This window comes from Haliotis asinina, chromosome 3 (assembly GCF_037392515.1).
Source record: "Haliotis asinina isolate JCU_RB_2024 chromosome 3, JCU_Hal_asi_v2, whole genome shotgun sequence".
Taxonomy (NCBI): domain Eukaryota; kingdom Metazoa; phylum Mollusca; class Gastropoda; order Lepetellida; family Haliotidae; genus Haliotis; species Haliotis asinina.
The window spans coordinates 8,249,491-8,273,595 of record NC_090282.1 but is presented as its reverse complement, the minus strand read 5'-3'; the positions used below and the strand labels follow the sequence as shown (position 1 = coordinate 8,273,595).

The following is a 24,105-nucleotide window of genomic DNA, read 5'->3' as shown; positions in this document are numbered from 1 at the left end:
GGCACATAACTTCCACCACATCAGTCACATCTTAAAGTGAGCCCCATCTCGTCAGTTCCGTCTCTGTGGCGCAATCGGTTAGCGCGTTCGGCTGTTAACCGAAAGGTTGGTGGTTCAAGCCCACCCAGGGACGCACTTGCTTTTTGTAAACATCAGTACTTGATATTTCGCTCTTTTGGATTTTACAGATGTTTGTAGTTGACGCAAATACATGCTACAATACGATATATCAGTTTAAACAAGTCTCTAACACACTTGATATACATGTATTCATTAATGTCAGGTCGTCATTCTCTTGCACAAGAACTCTGTGCACAAAGACGGCAGGAATACAGCCAGCATTCAGTCCTTCAACATTGCCTGTAAAATATCAGCTTCCAATGTGGTCTAGTGGTTAGGATTCCTGGCTTTCACCCAGGCGGCCCTGGTTCTACTCCCGGCATTGGAACAAATTCTTTTACCATCTGACAAGAAATTGAGTTCAATTTCAAGAAGTATATATTAGTCACGTGCAAAGTCAAAAGTAAAAGGGCTGCATTTTACGTCATAGGAACAAATTCCTGGCTTTGGAACAATTAATTCATCTCACAAGAAAGTGAGTTCACATCAAGAAGTATACATATGTCATGCGTACAGTCAGAAGTAAAATACATGCATCTAAAGTCCTAGATTTATCTTCATGTACATCCCAGTGTCCACATCTTCCAATAAATACATCAGGTAAGCCAATGTGTCATTGCGCAAGACTATCCCACCCCTTACACAACAGTTGTTGAAACACACCACCAGACGTTTCCCTCGGCAAGGGCACATAACTTCCACCACATCAGTCACATCTTAAAGTGAGCCCCATCTCGTCAGTTCCGTCTCTGTGGCGCAATCGGTTAGCGCGTTCGGCTGTTAACCGAAAGGTTGGTGGTTCAAGCCCACCCAGGGACGCACTTGCTTTTTGTAAACATCAGTACTTGATATTTCGCTCTTTTGGATTTTACAGATGTTTGTAGTTGACGCAAATACATGCTACAATACGATATATCAGTTTAAACAAGTCTCTAACACACTTGATATACATGTATTCATTAATGTCAGGTCGTCATTCTCATGCACAAGAACTCTGTGCACAAAGACGGCAGGAATACAGCCAGCATTCAGTCCTTCAACATTGCCTGTAAAATATCAGCTTCCAATGTGGTCTAGTGGTTAGGATTCCTGGCTTTCACCCAGGCGGCCCGGGTTCGATTCCCGGCATTGGAAGAAATTCTTTTACCATCTGACAAGAAATTGAGTTCAATTTCAAGAAGTGTATATTAGTCACGTGCAAAGTCAAAAGTAAAAGGCATGCATTTTACGTCATAGGAACAAATTCCTGGCTTTGGAACAATTAATTCATCTCACAAGAAAGTGAGTTCACATCAAGAAGTATACATATGTCATGCGTACAGTCAGAAGTAAAATACATGCATCTAAAGTCCTAGATTTATCTTCATGTACATCCCAGTGTCCACATCTTCCAATAAATACATCAGGTAAGCCAATGTGTCATTGCGCAAGACTATCCCACCCCTTACACAACAGTTGTTGAAACACACCACCAGACGTTTCCCTCGGCAAGGGCACATAACTTCCACCACATCAGTCACATCTTAAAGTGAGCCCCATCTCGTCAGTTCCGTCTCTGTGGCGCAATCGGTTAGCGCGTTCGGCTGTTAACCGAAAGGTTGGTGGTTCAAGCCCACCCAGGGACGCACTTGCTTTTTGTAAACATCAGTACTTGATATTTCGCTCTTTTGGATTTTACAGATGTTTGTAGTTGACGCAAATACATGCTACAATACGATATATCAGTTTAAACAAGTCTGTAACACACTTGACATACATGTATTCATTAATGTCAGGTCGTCATTCTCTTGCACAAGAACTCAATGCACAAAGACGGCAGGAATACAGCCAGCATTCAGTCCTTCAACATTGCCTGTAAAATATCAGCTTCCAATGTGGTCTAGTGGTTAGGATTCCTGGCTTTCACCCAGGCGGCCCGGGTTCGATTCCCGGCATTGGAACAAATTCTTTTACCATCTGACAAGAAATTGAGTTCAATTTCAAGAAGTATATATTAGTCACGTGCAAAGTCAAAAGTAAAAGGCGTGCATTTTACGTCATAGGAATAAATTCCTGGCTTTGGAACAATTAATTCATCTCACAAGAAAGTGAGTTCACATCAAGAAGTATACATATGTCATGCGTACAGTCAGAAGTAAAATACATGCATCTAAAGTCCTAGATTTATCTTCATGTACATCCCAGTGTCCACATCTTCCAATAAATACATCAGGTAAGCCAATGTGTCATTGCGCAAGACTATCCCACCCCTTACACAACAGTTGTTGAAACACACCACCAGACGTTTCCCTCGGCAAGGGCACATAACTTCCACCACATCAGTCACATCTTAAAGTGAGCCCCATCTCGTCAGTTCCGTCTCTGTGGCGCAATCGGTTAGCGCGTTCGGCTGTTAACCGAAAGGTTGGTGGTTCAAGCCCACCCAGGGACGCACTTGCTTTTTGTAAACATCAGTACTTGATATTTCGCTCTTTTGGATTTTACAGATGTTTGTAGTTGACGCAAATACATGCTACAATACGATATATCAGTTTAAACAAGTCTCTAACACACTTGATATACATGTATTCATTAATGTCAGGTCGTCATTCTCATGCACAAGAACTCAATGCACAAAGACGGCAGGAATACAGCCAGCAATCAGTCCTTCAACATTGCCTGTAAAATATGAGCTTCCAATGTGGTCTAGTGGTTAGGATTCCTGGCTTTCACCCAGGCGGCCCGGGTTCGATTCCCGGCATTGGAACAAATTCTTTTACCATCTGACAAGAAATTGAGTTCAATTTCAAGAAGTATATATTAGTCACGTGCAAAGTCAAAAGTAAAAGGCATGCATTTTACGTCATAGGAATAAATTCCTGGCTTTGGAACAATTAATTCATCTCACAAGAAAGTGAGTTCACATCAAGAAGTATACATATGTCATGCGTACAGTCAGAAGTAAAATACATGCATCTAAAGTCCTAGATTTATCTTCATGTACATCCCAGTGTCCACATCTTCCAATAAATACATCAGGTAAGCCAATGTGTCATTGCGCAAGACTATCCCACCCCTTACACAACAGTTGTTGAAACACACCACCAGACGTTTCCCTCGGCAAGGGCACATAACTTCCACCACATCAGTCACATCTTAAAGTGAGCCCCATCTCGTCAGTTCCGTCTCTGTGGCGCAATCGGTTAGCGCGTTCGGCTGTTAACCGAAAGGTTGGTGGTTCAAGCCCACCCAGGGACGCACTTGCTTTTTGTAAACATCAGTACTTGATATTTCGCTCTTTTGGATTTTACAGATGTTTGTAGTTGACGCAAATACATGCTACAATACGATATATCAGTTTAAACAAGTCTCTAACACACTTGATATACATGTATTCATTAATGTCAGGTCGTCATTCTCATGCACAAGAACTCTGTGCACAAAGACGGCAGGAATACAGCCAGCATTCAGTCCTTCAACATTGCCTGTAAAATATCAGCTTCCAATGTGGTCTAGTGGTTAGGATTCCTGGCTTTCACCCAGGCGGCCCGGGTTCGATTCCCGGCATTGGAAGAAATTCTTTTACCATCTGACAAGAAATTGAGTTCAATTTCAAGAAGTGTATATTAGTCACGTGCAAAGTCAAAAGTAAAAGGCATGCATTTTACGTCATAGGAACAAATTCCTGGCTTTGGAACAATTAATTCATCTCACAAGAAAGTGAGTTCACATCAAGAAGTATACATATGTCATGCGTACAGTCAGAAGTAAAATACATGCATCTAAAGTCCTAGATTTATCTTCATGTACATCCCAGTGTCCACATCTTCCAATAAATACATCAGGTAAGCCAATGTGTCATTGCGCAAGACTATCCCACCCCTTACACAACAGTTGTTGAAACACACCACCAGACGTTTCCCTCGGCAAGGGCACATAACTTCCACCACATCAGTCACATCTTAAAGTGAGCCCCATCTCGTCAGTTCCGTCTCTGTGGCGCAATCGGTTAGCGCGTTCGGCTGTTAACCGAAAGGTTGGTGGTTCAAGCCCACCCAGGGACGCACTTGCTTTTTGTAAACATCAGTACTTGATATTTCGCTCTTTTGGATTTTACAGATGTTTGTAGTTGACGCAAATACATGCTACAATACGATATATCAGTTTAAACAAGTCTCTAACACACTTGATATACATGTATTCATTAATGTCAGGTCGTCATTCTCATGCACAAGAACTCAATGCACAAAGACGGCAGGAATACAGCCAGCAATCAGTCCTTTAACATTGCCTGTAAAATATCAGCTTCCAATGTGGTCTAGTGGTTAGGATTCCTGGCTTTCACCCAGGCGGCCCGGGTTCGACTCCCGGCATTGGAACAAATTCTTTTACCATCTGACAAGAAATTGAGTTCAATTTCAAGAAGTATATATTAGTCACGTGCAAAGTCAAAAGTAAAAGGCATGCATTTTACGTCATAGGAATAAATTACTGGCTTTGGAACAATTAATTCATCTCACAAGAAAGTGAGTTCACATCAAGAAGTATACATATGTCATGCGTACAGTCAGAAGTAAAATACATGCATCTAAAGTCCTAGATTTATCTTCATGTACATCCCAGTGTCCACATCTTCCAATAAATACATCAGGTAAGCCAATGTGTCATTGCGCAAGACTATCCCACCCCTTACACAACAGTTGTTGAAACACACCACCAGACGTTTCCCTCGGCAAGGGCACATAACTTCCACCACATCAGTCACATCTTAAAGTGAGCCCCATCTCGTCAGTTCCGTCTCTGTGGCGCAATCGGTTAGCGCGTTCGGCTGTTAACCGAAAGGTTGCTGGTTCAAGCCCACCCAGGGACGCACTTGCTTTTTGTAAACATCAGTACTTGATATTTCGCTCTTTTGGATTTTACAGATGTTTGTAGTTGACGCAAATACATGCTACAATACGATATATCAGTTTAAACAAGTCTCTAACACACTTGATATACATGTATTCATTAATGTCAGGTCGTCATTCTCATGCACAAGAACTCTGTGCACAAAGACGGCAGGAATACAGCCAGCATTCAGTCCTTCAACATTGCCTGTAAAATATCAGCTTCCAATGTGGTCTAGTGGTTAGGATTCCTGGCTTTCACCCAGGCGGCCCGGGGTCGATTCCCGGCATTGGAACAAATTCTTTTACCATCTGACAAGAAATTGAGTTCAATTTCAAGAAGTATATATTAGTCACGTGCAAAGTCAAAAGTAAAAGGCATGCATTTTACGTCATAGGAATAAATTCCTGGCTTTGGAACAATTAATTCATCTCACAAGAAAGTGAGTTCACATCAAGAAGTATACATATGTCATGCGTACAGTCAGAAGTAAAATACATGCATCTAAAGTCCTAGATTTATCTTCATGTACATCCCAGTGTCCACATCTTCCAATAAATACATCAGGTAAGCCAATGTGTCATTGCGCAAGACTATCCCACCCCTTACACAACAGTTGTTGAAACACACCACCAGACGTTTCCCTCGGCAAGGGCACATAACTTCCACCACATCAGTCACATCTTAAAGTGAGCCCCATCTCGTCAGTTCCGTCTCTGTGGCGCAATCGGTTAGCGCGTTCGGCTGTTAACCGAAAGGTTGGTGGTTCAAGCCCACCCAGGGACGCACTTGCTTTTTGTAAACATCAGTACTTGATATTTAGCTCTTTTGGATTTTACAGATGTTTGTAGTTGACGCAAATACATGCTACAATACGATATATCAGTTTAAACAAGTCTCTAACACACTTGATATACATGTATTCATTAATGTCAGGTCGTCATTCTCATGCACAAGAACTCTGTGCACAAAGACGGCAGGAATACAGCCAGCATTCAGTCCTTCAACATTGCCTGTAAAATATCAGCTTCCAATGTGGTCTAGTGGTTAGGATTCCTGGCTTTCACCCAGGCGGCCCGGGTTCGATTCCCGGCATTGGAACAAATTCTTTTACCATCTGACAAGAAATTGAGTTCAATTTCAAGAAGTATATATTAGTCACGTGCAAAGTCAAAAGTAAAAGGCATGCATTTTACGTCATAGGAACAAATTCCTGGCTTTGGAACAATTAATTCATCTCACAAGAAAGTGAGTTCACATCAAGAAGTATACATATGTCATGCGTACAGTCAGAAGTAAAATACATGCATCTAAAGTCCTAGATTTATCTTCATGTACATCCCAGTGTCCACATCTTCCAATAAATACATCAGGTAAGCCAATGTGTCATTGCGCAAGACTATCCCACCCCTTACACAACAGTTGTTGAAACACACCACCAGACGTTTCCCTCGGCAAGGGCACATAACTTCCACCACATCAGTCACATCTTAAAGTGAGCCCCTTCTCGTCAGTTCCGTCTCTGTGGCGCAATCGGTTAGCGCGTTCGGCTGTTAACCGAAAGGTTGGTGTTTCAAGCCCACCCAGGGACGCACTTGCTTTTTGTAAACATCAGTACTTGATATTTCGCTCTTTTGGATTTTACAGATGTTTGTAGTTGACGCAAATACATGCTACAATACGATATATCAGTTTAAACAAGTCTCTAACACACTTGATATACATGTATTCATTAATGTCAGGTCGTCATTCCCATGCACAAGAACTCTGTGCACAAAGACGGCAGGAATACAGCCAGCATTCAGTCCTTCAACATTGCCTGTAAAATATCAGCTTCCAATGTGGTCTAGTGGTTAGGATTCCTGGCTTTCACCCAGGCGGCCCGGGTTCGATTCCCGGCATTGGAACAAATTCTTTTACCATCTGACAAGAAATTGAGTTCAATTTCAAGAAGTATATATTAGTCACGTGCAAAGTCAAAAGTAAAAGGCATGCAGTTTACGTCATAGGAACAAATTCCTGGCTTTGGAACAATTAATCCTTTTTCCATCTCACAAGAAAATGACTTCAACTTCAAGAAGTATACATTTGTCATGTGCACAGTCAGAAATCAAAGGCATGCGTTTTAAGTCCTAGATTTAGGTTTATGTATATCCTAGTGTCCACATCTTCCAATAAATACATCAGGTAAGCCAATGTGTCATTGCGCAAGACTATCCCACCCCTTACACAACAGTTGTTGAAACACACCACCAGACGTTTCCCTCGGCAAGGGCACATAACTTCCACCACATCAGTCACATCTTAAAGTGAGCCCCTTCTCGTCAGTTCCGTCTCTGTGGCGCAATCGGTTAGCGCGTTCGGCTGTTAACCGAAAGGTTGGTGTTTCAAGCCCACCCAGGGACGCACTTGCTTTTTGTAAACATCAGTACTTGATATTTCGCTCTTTTGGATTTTACAGATGTTTGTAGTTGACGCAAATACATGCTACAATACGATATATCAGTTTAAACAAGTCTCTAACACACTTGATATACATGTATTCATTAATGTCAGGTCGTCATTCCCATGCACAAGAACTCTGTGCACAAAGACGGCAGGAATACAGCCAGCATTCAGTCCTTCAACATTGCCTGTAAAATATCAGCTTCCAATGTGGTCTAGTGGTTAGGATTCCTGGCTTTCACCCAGGCGGCCCGGGTTCGATTCCCGGCATTGGAACAAATTCTTTTACCATCTGACAAGAAATTGAGTTCAATTTCAAGAAGTATATATTAGTCACGTGCAAAGTCAAAAGTAAAAGGCATGCATTTTACGTCATAGGAATAAATTCCTGGCTTTGGAACAATTAATTCATCTCACAAGAAAGTGAGTTCACATCAAGAAGTATACATATGTCATGCGTACAGTCAGAAGTAAAATACATGCATCTAAAGTCCTAGATTTATCTTCATTTACATCCCAGTGTCCACATCTTCCAATAAATACATCAGGTAAGCCAATGTGTCATTGCGCAAGACTATCCCACCCCTTACACAACAGTTGTTGAAACACACCACCAGACGTTTCCCTCGGCAAGGGCACATAACTTCCACCACATCAGTCACATCTTAAAGTGAGCCCCATCTCGTCAGTTCCGTCTCTGTGGCGCAATCGGTTAGCGCGTTCGGCTGTTAACCGAAAGGTTGGTGGTTCAAGCCCACCCAGGGACGCACTTGCTTTTTGTAAACATCAGTACTTGATATTTCGCTCTTTTGGATTTTACAGATGTTTGTAGTTGACGCAAATACATGCTACAATACGATATATCAGTTTAAACAAGTCTCTAACACACTTGATATACATGTATTCATTAATGTCAGGTCGTCATTCTCATGCACAAGAACTCTGTGCACAAAGACGGCAGGAATACAGCCAGCATTCAGTCCTTCAACATTGCCTGTAAAATATCAGCTTCCAATGTGGTCTAGTGGTTAGGATTCCTGGCTTTCACCCAGGCGGCCCGGGTTCGATTCCCGGCATTGGAACAAATTCTTTTACCATCTGACAAGAAATTGAGTTCAATTTCAAGAAGTATATATTAGTCACGTGCAAAGTCAAAAGTAAAAGGCATGCATTTTACGTCATAGGAACAAATTCCTGGCTTTGGAACAATTAATTCATCTCACAAGAAAGTGAGTTCACATCAAGAAGTATACATATGTCATGCGTACAGTCAGAAGTAAAATACATGCATCTAAAGTCCTAGATTTATCTTCATGTACATCCCAGTGTCCACATCTTCCAATAAATACATCAGGTAAGCCAATGTGTCATTGCGCAAGACTATCCCACCCCTTACACAACAGTTGTTGAAACACACCACCAGACGTTTCCCTCGGCAAGGGCACATAACTTCCACCACATCAGTCACATCTTAAAGTGAGCCCCTTCTCGTCAGTTCCGTCTCTGTGGCGCAATCGGTTAGCGCGTTCGGCTGTTAACCGAAAGGTTGCTGGTTCAAGCCCACCCAGGGACGCACTTGCTTTTTGTAAACATCAGTACTTGATATTTCGCTCTTTTTGGATTTTACAGATGTTTGTAGTTGACGCAAATACATGCTACAATACGATATATCAGTTTAAACAAGTCTCTAACACACTTGACATACATGTATTCATTAATGTCAGGTCGTCATTCTCATGCACAATAACTCTGTGCACAAAGACGGCAGGAATACAGCCAGCATTCAGTCCTTCAACATTGCCTGTAAAATATCAGCTTCCAATGTGGTCTAGTGGTTAGGATTCCTGGCTTTCACCCAGGCGGCCCGGGTTCTATTCCCGGCATTGGAACAAATTCTTTTACCATCTGACAAGAAATTGAGTTCAATTTCAAGAAGTATATATTAGTCACGTGCAAAGTCAAAAGTAAAAGGCATGCATTTTACGTCATAGGAACAAATTCCTGGCTTTGGAACAATTAATTCATCTCACAAGAAAGTGAGTTCACATCAAGAAGTATACATATGTCATGCGTACAGTCAGAAGTAAAATACATGCATCTAAAGTCCTAGATTTATCTTCATGTACATCCCAGTGTCCACATCTTCCAATAAATACATCAGGTAAGCCAATGTGTCATTGCGCAAGACTATCCCACCCCTTACACAACAGTTGTTGAAACACACCACCAGACGTTTCCCTCGGCAAGGGCACATAACTTCCACCACATCAGTCACATCTTAAAGTGAGCCCCTTCTCGTCAGTTCCGTCTCTGTGGCGCAATCGGTTAGCGCGTTCGGCTGCTAACCGAAAGGTTGCTGGTTCAAGACCACCCAGGGACGCACTTGCTTTTTGTAAACATCAGTACTTGATATTTCGCTCTTTTTGGATTTTACAGATGTTTGTAGTTGACGCAAATACATGCTACAATACGATATATCAGTTTAAACAAGTCTCTAACACACTTGACATACATGTACTCATTAATGTCAGGTCGTCATTCTCATGCACAATAACTCTGTGCACAAAGACGGCAGGAATACAGCCAGCATTCAGTCCTTCAACATTGCCTGTAAAATATCAGCTTCCAATGTGGTCTAGTGGTTAGGATTCCTGGCTTTCACCCAGGCGGCCCGGGTTCGATTCCCGGCATTGGAACAAATTCTTTTACCATCTGAGAAGAAATTGAGTTCAATTTCAAGAAGTATATATTAGTCACGTGCAAAGTCAAAAGTAAAAGGCATGCATTTTACGTCATAGGAATAAATTCCTGGCTTTGGAACAATTAATTCATCTCACAAGAAAGTGAGTTCACATCAAGAAGTATACATATGTCATGCGTACAGTCAGAAGTAAAATACATGCATCTAAAGTCCTAGATTTATCTTCATTTACATCCCAGTGTCCACATCTTCCAATAAATACATCAGGTAAGCCAATGTGTCATTGCGCAAGACTATCCCACCCCTTACACAACAGTTGTTGAAACACACCACCAGACGTTTCCCTCGGCAAGGGCACATAACTTCCACCACATCAGTCACATCTTAAAGTGAGCCCCATCTCGTCAGTTCCGTCTCTGTGGCGCAATCGGTTAGCGCGTTCGGCTGTTAACCGAAAGGTTGGTGGTTCAAGCCCACCCAGGGACGCACTTGCTTTTTGTAAACATCAGTACTTGATATTTCGCTCTTTTGGATTTTACAGATGTTTGTAGTTGACGCAAATACATGCTACAATACGATATATCAGTTTAAACAAGTCTCTAACACACTTGATATACATGTATTCATTAATGTCAGGTCGTCATTCTCATGCACAAGAACTCTGTGCACAAAGACGGCAGGAATACAGCCAGCATTCAGTCCTTCAACATTGCCTGTAAAATATCAGCTTCCAATGTGGTCTAGTGGTTAGGATTCCTGGCTTTCACCCAGGCGGCCCGGGTTCGATTCCCGGCATTGGAACAAATTCTTTTACCATCTGACAAGAAATTGAGTTCAATTTCAAGAAGTATATATTAGTCACGTGCAAAGTCAAAAGTAAAAGGCATGCATTTTACGTCATAGGAACAAATTCCTGGCTTTGGAACAATTAATTCATCTCACAAGAAAGTGAGTTCACATCAAGAAGTATACATATGTCATGCGTACAGTCAGAAGTAAAATACATGCATCTAAAGTCCTAGATTTATCTTCATGTACATCCCAGTGTCCACATCTTCCAATAAATACATCAGGTAAGCCAATGTGTCATTGCGCAAGACTATCCCACCCCTTACACAACAGTTGTTGAAACACACCACCAGACGTTTCCCTCGGCAAGGGCACATAACTTCCACCACATCAGTCACATCTTAAAGTGAGCCCCTTCTCGTCAGTTCCGTCTCTGTGGCGCAATCGGTTAGCGCGTTCGGCTGTTAACCGAAAGGTTGCTGGTTCAAGCCCACCCAGGGACGCACTTGCTTTTTGTAAACATCAGTACTTGATATTTCGCTCTTTTTGGATTTTACAGATGTTTGTAGTTGACGCAAATACATGCTACAATACGATATATCAGTTTAAACAAGTCTCTAACACACTTGACATACATGTATTCATTAATGTCAGGTCGTCATTCTCATGCACAATAACTCTGTGCACAAAGACGGCAGGAATACAGCCAGCATTCAGTCCTTCAACATTGCCTGTAAAATATCAGCTTCCAATGTGGTCTAGTGGTTAGGATTCCTGGCTTTCACCCAGGCGGCCCGGGTTCGATTCCCGGCATTGGAACAAATTCTTTTACCATCTGACAAGAAATTGAGTTCAATTTCAAGAAGTATATATTAGTCACGTGCAAAGTCAAAAGTAAAAGGCGTGCATATTACGTCATAGGAATAAATTCCTGGCTTTGGAACAATTAATTCATCTCACAAGAAAGTGAGTTCACATCAAGAAGTATACATATGTCATGCGTACAGTCAGAAGTAAAATACATGCATCTAAAGTCCTAGATTTATCTTCATGTACATCCCAGTGTCCACATCTTCCAATAAATACATCAGGTAAGCCAATGTGTCATTGCGCAAGACTATCCCACCCCTTACACAACAGTTGTTGAAACACACCACCAGACGTTTCCCTCGGCAAGGGCACATAACTTCCACCACATCAGTCACATCTTAAAGTGAGCCCCTTCTCGTCAGTTCCGTCTCTGTGGCGCAATCGGTTAGCGCGTTCGGCTGTTAACCGAAAGGTTGCTGGTTCAAGCCCACCCAGGGACGCACTTGCTTTTTGTAAACATCAGTACTTGATATTTCGCTCTTTTTGGATTTTACAGATGTTTGTAGTTGACGCAAATACATGCTACAATACGATATATCAGTTTAAACAAGTCTCTAACACACTTGACATACATGTATTCATTAATGTCAGGTCGTCATTCTCATGCACAATAACTCTGTGCACAAAGACGGCAGGAATACAGCCAGCATTCAGTCCTTCAACATTGCCTGTAAAATATCAGCTTCCAATGTGGTCTAGTGGTTAGGATTCCTGGCTTTCACCCAGGCGGCCCGGGTTCGACTCCCGGCATTGGAACAAATTCTTTTACCATCTGACAAGAAATTGAGTTCAATTTCAAGAAGTATATATTAGTCACGTGCAAAGTCAAAAGTAAAAGGCGTGCATATTACGTCATAGGAATAAATTCCTGGCTTTGGAACAATTAATTCATCTCACAAGAAAGTGAGTTCACATCAAGAAGTATACATATGTCATGCGTACAGTCAGAAGTAAAATACATGCATCTAAAGTCCTAGATTTATCTTCATGTACATCCCAGTGTCCACATCTTCCAATAAATACATCAGGTAAGCCAATGTGTCATTGCGCAAGACTATCCCACCCCTTACACAACAGTTGTTGAAACACACCACCAGACGTTTCCCTCGGCAAGGGCACATAACTTCCACCACATCAGTCACATCTTAAAGTGAGCCCCATCTCGTCAGTTCCGTCTCTGTGGCGCAATCGATTAGCGCGTTCGGCTGTTAACCGAAATGTTGGTGGTTCAAGCCCACCCAGGGACGCACTTGCTTTTTGTAAACATCAGTACTTGATATTTCGCTCTTTTGGATTTTACAGATGTTTGTAGTTGACGCAAATACATGCTACAATACGATATATCAGTTTAAACAAGTCTCTAACACACTTGACATACATGCATTCATTAATGTCAGGTCGTCATTCTCATGCACAAGAACTCAATGCACAAAGACGGCAGGAATACAGCCAGCATTCAGTCCTTCAACATTGCCTGTAAAATATCAGCTTCCAATGTGGTCTAGTGGTTAGGATTCCTGGCTTTCACCCAGGCGGCCCGGGTTCGATTCCCGGCATTGGAACAAATTCTTTTACCATCTGACAAGAAATTGAGTTCAATTTCAAGAAGTATATATTAGTCACGTGCAAAGTCAAAAGTAAAAGGCATGCATATTACGTCATAGGAACAAATTCCTGGCTTTGGAACAATTAATCCTTTTTCCATCTCACAAGAAAATGACTTCAACTTCAAGAAGTATACATTTGTCATGTGCACAGTCAGAAATCAAAGGCATGCGTTTTAAGTTCTAGATTTAGGTTTATGTATATCCTAGTGTCCACATCTTCCAATAAATACATCAGGTAAGCCAATGTGTCATTGCGCAAGACTATCCCACCCCTTACACAACCGTTGTTGAAACACTCCACCAGACGTTTCCCTCGGCAAGGGCACATAACTTCCACCACATCAGTCACATCTTAAAGTGAGCCCCATCTCGTCAGTTCCGTCTCTGTGGCGCAATCGGTTAGCGCGTTCGGCTGTTAACCGAAAGGTTGGTGGTTCAAGCCCACCCAGGGACGCACTTGCTTTTTGTAAACATCAGTACTTGATATTTAGCTCTTTTGGATTTTACAGATGTTTGTAGTTGACGCAAATACATGCTACAATACGATATATCAGTTTAAACAAGTCTCTAACACACTTGATATACATGTATTCATTAATGTCAGGTCGTCATTCTCATGCACAAGAACTCTGTGCACAAAGACGGCAGGAATACAGCCAGCATTCAGTCCTTCAACATTGCCTGTAAAATATCAGCTTCCAATGTGGTCTAGTGGTTAGGATTCCTGGCTTTCACCCAGGCGGCCCGGGTTCGATTCCCGGCATTGGAACAAATTCTTTTACCATCTGACAAGAAATTGAGTTCAATTTCAAGAAGTATATATTAGTCACGTGCAAAGTCAAAAGTAAAAGGCATGCAGTTTACGTCATAGGAATAAATTCCTGGCTTTGGAACAATTAATTCATCTCACAAGAAAGTGAGTTCACATCAAGAAGTATACATATGTCATGCGTACAGTCAGAAGTAAAATACATGCATCTAAAGTCCTAGATTTATCTTCATTTACATCCCAGTGTCCACATCTTCCAATAAATACATCAGGTAAGCCAATGTGTCATTGCGCAAGACTATCCCACCCCTTACACAACAGTTGTTGAAACACACCACCAGACGTTTCCCTCGGCAAGGGCACATAACTTCCACCACATCAGTCACATCTTAAAGTGAGCCCCTTCTCGTCAGTTCCGTCTCTGTGGCGCAATCGGTTAGCGCGTTCGGCTGTTAACCGAAAGGTTGCTGGTTCAAGCCCACCCAGGGACGCACTTGCTTTTTGTAAACATCAGTACTTGATATTTCGCTCTTTTGGATTTTACAGATGTTTGTAGTTGACGCAAATACATGCTACAATACGATATATCAGTTTAAACAAGTCTCTAACACACTTGACATACATGCATTCATTAATGTCAGGTCGTCATTCTCATGCACAAGAACTCTGTGCACAAAGGCGGCAGGAATACAGCCAGCATTCAGTCCTTCAACATTGCCTGTAAAATATCAGCTTCCAATGTGGTCTAGTGGTTGGGATTCCTGGCTTTCACCCAGGCGGCCCGGGTTCGATTCCCGGCATAGGAACAAATTCTTTTACCATCTGACAAGAAATTGAGTTCAATTTCAAGAAGTATATATTAGTCACGTGCAAAGTCAAAAGTAAAAGGCATGCATATTACGTCATAGGAATAAATTCCTGGCTTTGGAACAATTAATTCATCTCACAAGAAAGTGAGTTCACATCAAGAAGTATACATATGTCATGCGTACAGTCAGAAGTAAAATACATGCATCTAAAGTCCTAGATTTATCTTCATGTACATCCCAGTGTCCACATCTTCCAATGAATACATCAGGTAAGCCAATGTGTCATTGCGCAAGACTATCCCACCCCTTACACAACAGTTGTTGAAACACACCACCAGACGTTTCCCTCGGCAAGGGCACATAACTTCCACCACATCAGTCACATCTTAAAGTGAGCCCCATCTCGTCAGTTCCGTCTCTGTGGCGCAATCGATTAGCGCGTTCGGCTGTTAACCGAAAGGTTGCTGGTTCAAGCCCACCCAGGGACGCACTTGCTTTTTGTAAACATCAGTACTTGATATTTAGCTCTTTTGGATTTTACAGATGTTTGTAGTTGACGCAAATACATGCTACAATACGATATATCAGTTTAAACAAGTCTCTAACACACTTGATATACATGTATTCATTAATGTCAGGTCGTCATTCTCATGCACAAGAACTCAATGCACAAAGACGGCAGGAAAACAGCCAACATTCAGTCCTTCAACATTGCCTGTAAAATATCACCTTCCAATGTGGTCTAGTGGTTAGGATTCCTGGCTTTCACCCAGGCAGCCCGGGTTCGATTCCCGGCATTGGAACAAATTCTTTTACCATCTGACAAGAAATTGAGTTCAATTTCAAGAAGTATATATTAGTCACGTGCAAAGTCAAAAGTAAAAGGCATGCAGTTTACGTCATAGGAACAAATTCCTGGCTTTGGAACAATTAATCCTTTTTCCATCTCACAAGAAAATGACTTCAACTTCAAGAAGTATACATTTGTCATGTGCACAGTCAGAAATCAAAGGCATGCGTTTTAAGTCCTAGATTTAGGTTTATGTATATCCTAGTGTCCACATCTTCCAATAAATACATCAGGTAAGCCAATGTGTCATTGCGCAAGACTATCCCACCCCTTACACAACAGTTGTTGAAACACTCCACCAGACGTTTCCCTCGGCAAGGGCACATAACTTCCACCACATCAGTCACATCTTAAAGTGAGCCCCATCTCGTCAGTTCCGTCTCTGTGGCGCAATCGGTTAGCGCGTTCGGCTGTTAACCGAAAGGTTGGTGGTTCAAGCCCACCCAGGGACGCACTTGCTTTTCGTAAACATCAGTACTTGATATTTAGCTCTTTTGGATTTTACAGATGTTTGTAGTTGACGCAAATACATGCTACAATACGACACATCAGTTTAAACAAGTCTCTAACACACTTGATATACATGTATTCATTAATGTCAGGTCGTCATTCTCATGCACAAGAACTCTGTGCACAAAGACGGCAGGAATACAGCCAGCATTCAGCCCTTCAACATTGCCTGTAAAATATCAGCTTCCAATGTGCTCTAGTGGTTAGGATTCCTGGCTTTCACCCAGCCTGCCCCAGGTCGATTCCCGGCATTGGAACAACTTCTTTCACCATGTCACAAAAAATTGAGTTCAATTTCAAGAAGTATATATTAGTCACGTGCAAAGTCGAAAGTGAAAGGCATGCAGTTTACGTCATAGGAACAAATTCCTGGCTTTGGAACAATTAATCCTTTTTCCATCTCACAAGAAAATGACTTCAACTTCAAGAAGTATACATTTCTCATGTGCACAGTCAGAAATCAAAGGCATGCGTTTTAAGTCCAAGATATAGGTTTATGTATATCCTAGTGTCCACATCTTCCAATAAATACATCAGGTAAGCCAATGTGTCATTGCGCAAGACTACCCCACTCCTTACACAACCGTTATTGAAACACTCCACCAGACGTTTCCCTCGGCAAGGGCACATAACTTCCACCGCATCAGTCACATCTTAAAGTGAGCCCCATCTCGTCAGTTCCGTCTCTGTGGCGCAATCGGTTAGCGCGTTCGGCTGTTAACCGAAAGGTTGGTGGTTCAAGCCCACCCAGGGACGCACTTGCTTTTTGTAAACATCAGTACTTGATATTTAGCTCTTTTGGATTTTACAGATGTTTGTAGTTGACGCAAATACATGCTACAATACGATATATCAGTTTAAACACGTCCCTAACACACTTGATATACATGTATTCATTAATGTCAGGTCGTCATTCTCATGCACAAGAACTCTGTGCACAAAGACGGCAGGAATACAGCCAGCATTCAGTCCTTCAACATTGCGTGTGAAATATCACCTTCCAATGTGGTCTAGTGGTTAGGATTCCTGGCTTTCACCCAGGCAGCCCGGGTTCGATTCCCGGCATTGGAACAAATTCTTTTACCATCTGACAAGAAATTGAGTTCAATTTCAAGAAGTATATATTAGTCACGTGCAAAGTCAAAAGTAAAAGGCATGCAGTTTACGTCATAGGAACAAATTCCTGGCTTTGGAACAATTAATCCTTTTTCCATCTCACAAGAAAATGACTTCAACTTCAAGAAGTATACATTTCTCATGTGCACAGTCGGAAATCAAAGGCATGCGTTTTAAGTCCTAGATTTAGGTTTATGTATATCCTAGTGTCCACATCTTCCAATAAATACATCAGGTAAGCCAATGTGTCATTGCGCAAGACTATCCCACCCCTTACACAACCGTTGTTGAAACACTCCACCAGACGTTTCCCTCGGCAAGGGCACATAACTTCCACATCAGTCACATCTTAAAGTGAGCCCCATCTCGTCAGTTCCGTCTCTGTGGCGCAATCGGTTAGCGCGTTCGGCTGTTAACCGAAAGGTTGGTGGTTCAAGCCCACCCAGGGACGCACTTGCTTTTTGTAAACATCAGTACTTGATATTTAGCTCTTTTGGATTTTACAGATGTTTGTAGTTGACGCAAATACATGCTACAATACGATATATCAGTTTAAACAAGTCTCTAACACACTTGATATACATGTATTCATTAATGTCAGGTCGTCATTCTCATGCACAAGAACTCTGTGCACAAAGACGGCAGGAATACAGCCAGCATTCAGTCCTTCAACATTGCCTGTAAAATATCAGCTTCCAATGTGCTCTAGTGGTTAGGATTCCTGGCTTTCACCCAGGCGGCCCCAGGTCGATTCCCGGCATTGGAACAACTTCTTCCACCATGTCACAAAAAATTCAGTTCAATTTCAAGAAGTATATATTAGTCACGTGCAAAGTCAAAAGTGAAAGGCATGCAGTTTACGTCATAGGAACAAATTCCTGGCTTTGGAACAATTAATCCTTTTTCCATCTCACAAGAAAATGACTTCAACTTCAAGAAGTATACATTTCTCAGGTGCACAGTCAGAAATCAAAGGCATGCGTTTTAAGTCCTAGATTTAGGTTTATGTATACCCCAGTGTCCACATCTTCCAATAAATACATCAGGTAAGCCAATGTGTCATTGCGCAAGACTACCCCACCCCTTACACAACCGTTGTTGAAACACTCCACCAGACGTTTCCCTCGGCAAGGGCACATAACTTCCACCACATCAGTCACATCTTAAAGTGAGCCCCATCTCGTCAGTTCCGTCTCTGTGGCGCAATCGGTTAGCGCGTTCGGCTGTTAACCGAAAAGTTGGTGGTTCAAGCCCACCCAGGGACGCACTTGCTTTTCGTAAACATCAGTACTTGATATTTAGCTCTTTTGGATTTTACAGATGTTTGTAGTTGACGCAAATACATGCTACAATACGACACATCAGTTTAAACAAGTCTCTAACACACTTGATATACATGTATTCATTAATGTCAGGTCGTCATTCTCATGCACAAGAACTCTGTGCACAAAGACGGCAGGAATACAGCCAGCATTCAGTCCTTCAACATTGCCTGTAAAATATCAGCTTCCAATGTGGTCTAGTGGTTAGGATTCCTGGCTTTCACCCAGGCGGCCCGGGGTCGATTCCCGACATTGGAACAAATTCTTTTACCATCTGACATGAAATTGAGTTCAATTTCAAGAAGTATATATTAGTCACGTGCAAAGTCAAAAGTGAAAGGCATGCAGTTTACGTCATAGGAACAAATTCCTGGCTTTGGAACAATTAATCCTTTTTCCATCTCACAAGAAAATGACTTCAACTTCAAGAAGTATACATTTGTCATGTGCACAGTCAGAAATCAAAGGCATGCGTTTTAAGTCCTAGATTTAGGTTTATGTATATCCTAGTGTCCACATCTTCCAATAAATACATCAGGTAAGCCAATGTGTCATTGCGCAAGACTACCCCACCCCTTACACAACCGTTGTTGAAACACTCCACCAGACGTTTCCCTCGGCAAGGGCACATAACTTCCACCACATCAGTCACATCTTAAAGTGAGCCCCATCTCGTCAGTTCCGTCTCTGTGGCGCAATCGGTTAGCGCGTTCGGCTGTTAACCGAAAAGTTGGTGGTTCAAGCCCACCCAGGGACGCACTTGCTTTTCGTAAACATCAGTACTTGATATTTAGCTCTTTTGGATTTTACAGATGTTTGTAGTTGACGCAAATACATGCTACAATACGATATATCAGTTTAAACAAGTCTGTAACACACTTGATATACATGTATTCATTAATGTCAGGTCGTCATTCTCATGCACAAGAACTCTGTGCACAAAGACGGCAGGAATACAGCCAGCATTCAGTCCTTCAACATTGCCTGTAAAATATCAGCTTCCAATGTGGTCTAGTGGTTAGGATTCCTGGCTTTCACCCAGGCGGCCCGGGGTCGATTCCCGGCATTGGAACAAATTCTTTTACCATCTGACAAGAAATTGAGTTCAATTTCAAGATGTATATATTAGTCACGTGCAAAGTCAAAAGTAAAAGGCATGCAGTTTACGTCATAGGAACAAATTCCTGGCTTTGGAACAATTAATCCTTTTTCCATCTCACAAGAAAATGACTTCAACTTCAAGAAGTATACATTTGTCATGTGCACAGTCAGAAATCAAAGGCATCCGTTTTAAGTCCTAGATTTAGGTTTATGTATATCCTAGTGTCCACATCTTCCAATAAATACATCAGGTAAGCCAATGTGTCATTGCGCAAGACTACCCCACCCCTTACACAACCGTTGTTGAAACACTCCACCAGACGTTTCCCTCGGCAAGGGCACATAACTTCCACCACATCAGTCACATCTTAAAGTGAGCCCCATCTCGTCAGTTCCGTCTCTGTGGCGCAATCGGTTAGCGCGTTCGGCTGTTAACCGAAAAGTTGGTGGTTCAAGCCCACCCAGGGACGCACTTGCTTTTCGTAAACATCAGTACTTGATATTTAGCTCTTTTGGATTTTACAGATGTTTGTAGTTGACGCAAATACATGCTACAATACGACACATCAGTTTAAACAAGTCTCTAACACACTTGATATACATGTATTCATTAATGTCAGGTCGTCATTCTCATGCACAAGAACTCTGTGCACAAAGACGGCAGGAATACAGCCAGCATTCAGTCCTTCAACATTGCCTGTAAAATATCAGCTTCCAATGTGCTCTAGTGGTTAGGATTCCTGGCTTTCACCCAGGCGGCCCCAGGTCGATTCCCGGCATTGGAACAAATTCTTCCACCATGTCACAAAAAATTGAGTTCAATTTCAAGAAGTATATATTAAGCACGTGCAAAGTCAAAAGTGAAAGGCATGCAGTTTACGTCATAGGAACAAATTCCTGGCTTTGGAACAATTAATCCTTTTTCCATCTCACAAGAAAATGACTTCAACTTCAAGAAGTATACATTTGTCATGTGCACAGTCAGAAATCAAAGGCATGTGTTTTAAGTCCTAGATTTAGGTTTATGTATATCCTAGTGTCCACATCTTCCAATAAATACATCAGGTAAGCCAATGTGTCATTGCGCAAGACTACCCCACTCCTTACACAACCGTTGTTGAAACACTCCACCAGACGTTTCCCTCGGCAAGGGCACATAACTTCCACCACATCAGTCACATCTTAAAGTGAGCCCCAACTCGTCAGTTCCGTCTCTGTGGCGCAATCGGTTAGCGCGTTCGGCTGTTAACCGAAAGGTTGGTGGTTCAAGCCCACCCAGGGACGCACTTGCTTTTCGTAAACATCAGTACTTGATATTTAGCTCTTTTGGATTTTACAGATGTTTGTAGTTGACGCAAATACATGCTACAATACGACATATCAGTTTAAACAAGTCTCTAACACACTTGATATACATGTATTCATTAATGTCAGGTCGTCATTCTCATGCACAAGAACTCTGTGCACAAAGACGGCAGGAATACAGCCAGCATTCAGTCCTTCAACATTGCCTGTAAAATATCAGCTTCCAATGTGGTCTAGTGGTTAGGATTCCTGGCTTTCACCCAGGCGGCCCGGGGTCGATTCCCGGCATTGGAACAAATTCTTTTACCATCTGACAAGAAATTGAGTTCAATTTCAAGATGTATATATTAGTCACGTGCAAAGTCAAAAGTAAAAGGCATGCAGTTTACGTCATAGGAACAAATTCCTGGCTTTGGAACAATTAATCCTTTTTCCATCTCACAAGAAAATGACTTCAACTTCAAGAAGTATACATTTGTCATGTGCACAGTCAGAAATCAAAGGCATGCGTTTTAAGTCCTAGATTTAGGTTTATGTATATCCTAGTGTCCACATCTTCCAATAAATACATCAGGTAAGCCAATGTGTCATTGCGCAAGACTACCCCACCCCTTACACAACCGTTGTTGAAACACTCCACCAGACGTTTCCCTCGGCAAGGGCACATAACTTCCACCACATCAGTCACATCTTAAAGTGAGCCCCATCTCGTCAGTTCCGTCTCTGTGGCGCAATCGGTTAGCGCGTTCGGCTGTTAACCGAAAGGTTGGTGGTTCAAGCCCACCCAGGGACGCACTTGCTTTTCGTAAACATCAGTACTTGATATTTAGCTCTTTTGGATTTTACAGATGTTTGTAGTTGACGCAAATACATGCTACAATACGACATATCAGTTTAAACAAGTCTGTAACACACTTGATATACATGTATTCATTAATGTCAGGTCGTCATTCTCATGCACAAGAACTCTGTGCACAAAGACGGCAGGAATACAGCCGGCATTCAGTCCTTCAACATTGCCTGTAAAATATCAGCTTCCAATGTGGTCTAGTGGTTAGGATTCCTGGCTTCACCCAGGCGGCCTGGGTTCGATTCCCGGCATTGGAACAAATTCTTTTACCATCTGACAAGACATTGAGTTCAATTTCAAGAAGTATATATTAGTCACGTGCAAAGTCAAAAGTGAAAGGCATGCAGTTTACGTCATAGGAACATATTTCTGGCTCTGGAACAATTAATCCTTTTTCCATCTCACAAGAAAATGACTTCAACTTCAAGAAGTATACATTTGTCATGTGCACAGTCAGAAATCAAAGGCATGCGTTTTAAGTCCTAGATTTAGGTTTATGTATATCCTAGTGTCCACATCTTCCAATAAATACATCAGGTAAGCCAATGTGTCATTGCGCAAGACTTCCCCACCCCTTACACAACCGTTGTTGAAACACTCCACCAGACGTTTCCCTCGCCAAGGACACAAAACTTCCACCACATCAGTCACATCTTAAAGTGAGCCCCATCTCGTCAGTTCCGTCTCTGTGGCGCAATCGGTTAGCGCGTTCGGCTGTTAACCGAAAGGTTGGTGGTTCAAGCCCACCCAGGGACGCACTTGCTTTCTGTAAACATCAGTACTTGATATTTAGCTCTTTTGGATTTTACAGATGTTTGTAGTTGACGCAAATACATGCTACAATACGACATATCAGTTTAAACAAGTCTCCAACACACTTGATATACATGTATTCATTAATGTCAGGTCGTCATTCTCATGCACAAGAACTCTGTGCACAAAGACGGCAGGAATACAGCCAGCATTCAGTCCTTCAACATTGCCTGTAAAATATCAGCTTCCAATGTGGTCTAGTGGTTAGGATTCCTGGCTTCACCCAGGCGGCCTGGCTTCGATTCCCGGCATTGAAACAAACTCTTTTACCATCTGACAAGAAATTGAGTTCAATTTCAAGAAGTATATATTAGTCACGTGCAAAGTCAAAAGTAAAATGCATGCAGTTTACGTCATAGGAACAAATTCCTGGCTTTGGAACAATTAATCCTTTTTCCATCTCACAAGAAAATGACTTCAACTTCAAGAAGTATACATTTGTCATGTGCACAGTCAGAAATCAAAGGCATGCGTTTTAAGTCCTAGATTTAGGTTTATGTATATCCTAGTGTCCACATCTTCCAATAAATACATCAGGTAAGCCAATGTGTCATTGCGCAAGACTACCCCACCCCTTACACAACCGTTGTTGAAACACTCCACCAGACGTTTCCCTCGGCAAGGGCACATAACTTCCACCACATCAGTCACATCTTAAAGTGAGCCCCAACTCGTCAGTTCCGTCTCTGTGGCGCAATCGGTTAGCGCGTTCGGCTGTTAACCGAAAGGTTGGTGGTTCAAGCCCACCCAGGGACGCACTTGCTTTTCGTAAACATCAGTACTTGATATTTAGCTCTTTTGGATTTTACAGATGTTTGTAGTTGACGCAAATACATGCTACAATACGACATATCAGTTTAAACAAGTCTCTAACACACTTGATATACATGTATTCATTAATGTCAGGTCGTCATTCTCATGCACAAGAACTCTGTGCACAAAGACGGCAGGAATACAGCCAGCATTCAGTCCTTCAACATTGCCTGTAAAATATCAGCTTCCAATGTGGTCTAGTGGTTAGGATTCCTGGCTTCACCCAGGCGGCCTGGGTTCGATTCCCGGCATTGGAACAAATTCTTTCACCATCTGACAAGAAATTGAGTTCAATTTCAAGAAGTATATATTAGTCACGTGCAAAGTCAAAAGTAAAATGCATGCAGTTTACGTCATAGGAACAAATTCCTGGCTTTGGAACAATTAATCCTTTTTCCATCTCACAAGAAAATGACTTCAACTTCAAGAAGTATACATTTGTCATG

General features: G+C 42.0%; 30 non-coding genes across 30 annotated transcripts; all 30 read left to right on the top strand.

Moving 5' to 3' along the window:
• Positions 1 to 59: 59 nt before the first annotated feature.
• Trnan-guu (transfer RNA asparagine (anticodon GUU)) lies at positions 60 to 133 on the top strand. Its single transcript has one exon. It is a non-coding gene; the product is annotated as a tRNA-Asn (tRNA).
• Positions 134 to 865: 732 nt separating this feature from the next.
• Positions 866 to 939, top strand: Trnan-guu (transfer RNA asparagine (anticodon GUU)). The gene has a single exon. It is a non-coding gene; the product is annotated as a tRNA-Asn (tRNA).
• A 243-nt stretch (positions 940 to 1,182) lies between these two features.
• On the top strand, positions 1,183 to 1,254 carry Trnae-uuc (transfer RNA glutamic acid (anticodon UUC)). The gene has a single exon. It is a non-coding gene; the product is annotated as a tRNA-Glu (tRNA).
• Positions 1,255 to 1,671: 417 nt separating this feature from the next.
• Trnan-guu (transfer RNA asparagine (anticodon GUU)) lies at positions 1,672 to 1,745 on the top strand. Its single transcript has one exon. It is a non-coding gene; the product is annotated as a tRNA-Asn (tRNA).
• Positions 1,746 to 1,988: 243 nt separating this feature from the next.
• Positions 1,989 to 2,060, top strand: Trnae-uuc (transfer RNA glutamic acid (anticodon UUC)). Its single transcript has one exon. It is a non-coding gene; the product is annotated as a tRNA-Glu (tRNA).
• Positions 2,061 to 2,477: 417 nt separating this feature from the next.
• On the top strand, positions 2,478 to 2,551 carry Trnan-guu (transfer RNA asparagine (anticodon GUU)). The gene has a single exon. It is a non-coding gene; the product is annotated as a tRNA-Asn (tRNA).
• Positions 2,552 to 2,794: 243 nt separating this feature from the next.
• Positions 2,795 to 2,866, top strand: Trnae-uuc (transfer RNA glutamic acid (anticodon UUC)). The gene has a single exon. It is a non-coding gene; the product is annotated as a tRNA-Glu (tRNA).
• A 417-nt stretch (positions 2,867 to 3,283) lies between these two features.
• Positions 3,284 to 3,357, top strand: Trnan-guu (transfer RNA asparagine (anticodon GUU)). Its single transcript has one exon. It is a non-coding gene; the product is annotated as a tRNA-Asn (tRNA).
• A 243-nt stretch (positions 3,358 to 3,600) lies between these two features.
• Positions 3,601 to 3,672, top strand: Trnae-uuc (transfer RNA glutamic acid (anticodon UUC)). Its single transcript has one exon. It is a non-coding gene; the product is annotated as a tRNA-Glu (tRNA).
• A 417-nt stretch (positions 3,673 to 4,089) lies between these two features.
• Trnan-guu (transfer RNA asparagine (anticodon GUU)) lies at positions 4,090 to 4,163 on the top strand. The gene has a single exon. It is a non-coding gene; the product is annotated as a tRNA-Asn (tRNA).
• Positions 4,164 to 5,701: 1,538 nt separating this feature from the next.
• Trnan-guu (transfer RNA asparagine (anticodon GUU)) lies at positions 5,702 to 5,775 on the top strand. Its single transcript has one exon. It is a non-coding gene; the product is annotated as a tRNA-Asn (tRNA).
• A 243-nt stretch (positions 5,776 to 6,018) lies between these two features.
• Positions 6,019 to 6,090, top strand: Trnae-uuc (transfer RNA glutamic acid (anticodon UUC)). Its single transcript has one exon. It is a non-coding gene; the product is annotated as a tRNA-Glu (tRNA).
• Positions 6,091 to 6,824: 734 nt separating this feature from the next.
• Trnae-uuc (transfer RNA glutamic acid (anticodon UUC)) lies at positions 6,825 to 6,896 on the top strand. Its single transcript has one exon. It is a non-coding gene; the product is annotated as a tRNA-Glu (tRNA).
• Positions 6,897 to 7,638: 742 nt separating this feature from the next.
• Positions 7,639 to 7,710, top strand: Trnae-uuc (transfer RNA glutamic acid (anticodon UUC)). Its single transcript has one exon. It is a non-coding gene; the product is annotated as a tRNA-Glu (tRNA).
• A 417-nt stretch (positions 7,711 to 8,127) lies between these two features.
• On the top strand, positions 8,128 to 8,201 carry Trnan-guu (transfer RNA asparagine (anticodon GUU)). The gene has a single exon. It is a non-coding gene; the product is annotated as a tRNA-Asn (tRNA).
• A 243-nt stretch (positions 8,202 to 8,444) lies between these two features.
• Positions 8,445 to 8,516, top strand: Trnae-uuc (transfer RNA glutamic acid (anticodon UUC)). Its single transcript has one exon. It is a non-coding gene; the product is annotated as a tRNA-Glu (tRNA).
• Positions 8,517 to 10,058: 1,542 nt separating this feature from the next.
• On the top strand, positions 10,059 to 10,130 carry Trnae-uuc (transfer RNA glutamic acid (anticodon UUC)). The gene has a single exon. It is a non-coding gene; the product is annotated as a tRNA-Glu (tRNA).
• Positions 10,131 to 10,547: 417 nt separating this feature from the next.
• Trnan-guu (transfer RNA asparagine (anticodon GUU)) lies at positions 10,548 to 10,621 on the top strand. Its single transcript has one exon. It is a non-coding gene; the product is annotated as a tRNA-Asn (tRNA).
• A 243-nt stretch (positions 10,622 to 10,864) lies between these two features.
• Trnae-uuc (transfer RNA glutamic acid (anticodon UUC)) lies at positions 10,865 to 10,936 on the top strand. Its single transcript has one exon. It is a non-coding gene; the product is annotated as a tRNA-Glu (tRNA).
• A 735-nt stretch (positions 10,937 to 11,671) lies between these two features.
• On the top strand, positions 11,672 to 11,743 carry Trnae-uuc (transfer RNA glutamic acid (anticodon UUC)). Its single transcript has one exon. It is a non-coding gene; the product is annotated as a tRNA-Glu (tRNA).
• Positions 11,744 to 13,284: 1,541 nt separating this feature from the next.
• Trnae-uuc (transfer RNA glutamic acid (anticodon UUC)) lies at positions 13,285 to 13,356 on the top strand. The gene has a single exon. It is a non-coding gene; the product is annotated as a tRNA-Glu (tRNA).
• A 425-nt stretch (positions 13,357 to 13,781) lies between these two features.
• On the top strand, positions 13,782 to 13,855 carry Trnan-guu (transfer RNA asparagine (anticodon GUU)). The gene has a single exon. It is a non-coding gene; the product is annotated as a tRNA-Asn (tRNA).
• A 243-nt stretch (positions 13,856 to 14,098) lies between these two features.
• Positions 14,099 to 14,170, top strand: Trnae-uuc (transfer RNA glutamic acid (anticodon UUC)). Its single transcript has one exon. It is a non-coding gene; the product is annotated as a tRNA-Glu (tRNA).
• A 2,037-nt stretch (positions 14,171 to 16,207) lies between these two features.
• On the top strand, positions 16,208 to 16,281 carry Trnan-guu (transfer RNA asparagine (anticodon GUU)). Its single transcript has one exon. It is a non-coding gene; the product is annotated as a tRNA-Asn (tRNA).
• A 740-nt stretch (positions 16,282 to 17,021) lies between these two features.
• Trnan-guu (transfer RNA asparagine (anticodon GUU)) lies at positions 17,022 to 17,095 on the top strand. Its single transcript has one exon. It is a non-coding gene; the product is annotated as a tRNA-Asn (tRNA).
• A 737-nt stretch (positions 17,096 to 17,832) lies between these two features.
• On the top strand, positions 17,833 to 17,906 carry Trnan-guu (transfer RNA asparagine (anticodon GUU)). Its single transcript has one exon. It is a non-coding gene; the product is annotated as a tRNA-Asn (tRNA).
• Positions 17,907 to 21,088: 3,182 nt separating this feature from the next.
• Positions 21,089 to 21,162, top strand: Trnan-guu (transfer RNA asparagine (anticodon GUU)). Its single transcript has one exon. It is a non-coding gene; the product is annotated as a tRNA-Asn (tRNA).
• Positions 21,163 to 21,902: 740 nt separating this feature from the next.
• On the top strand, positions 21,903 to 21,976 carry Trnan-guu (transfer RNA asparagine (anticodon GUU)). Its single transcript has one exon. It is a non-coding gene; the product is annotated as a tRNA-Asn (tRNA).
• A 739-nt stretch (positions 21,977 to 22,715) lies between these two features.
• On the top strand, positions 22,716 to 22,789 carry Trnan-guu (transfer RNA asparagine (anticodon GUU)). The gene has a single exon. It is a non-coding gene; the product is annotated as a tRNA-Asn (tRNA).
• A 739-nt stretch (positions 22,790 to 23,528) lies between these two features.
• Trnan-guu (transfer RNA asparagine (anticodon GUU)) lies at positions 23,529 to 23,602 on the top strand. Its single transcript has one exon. It is a non-coding gene; the product is annotated as a tRNA-Asn (tRNA).
• Positions 23,603 to 24,105: the final 503 nt, after the last annotated feature.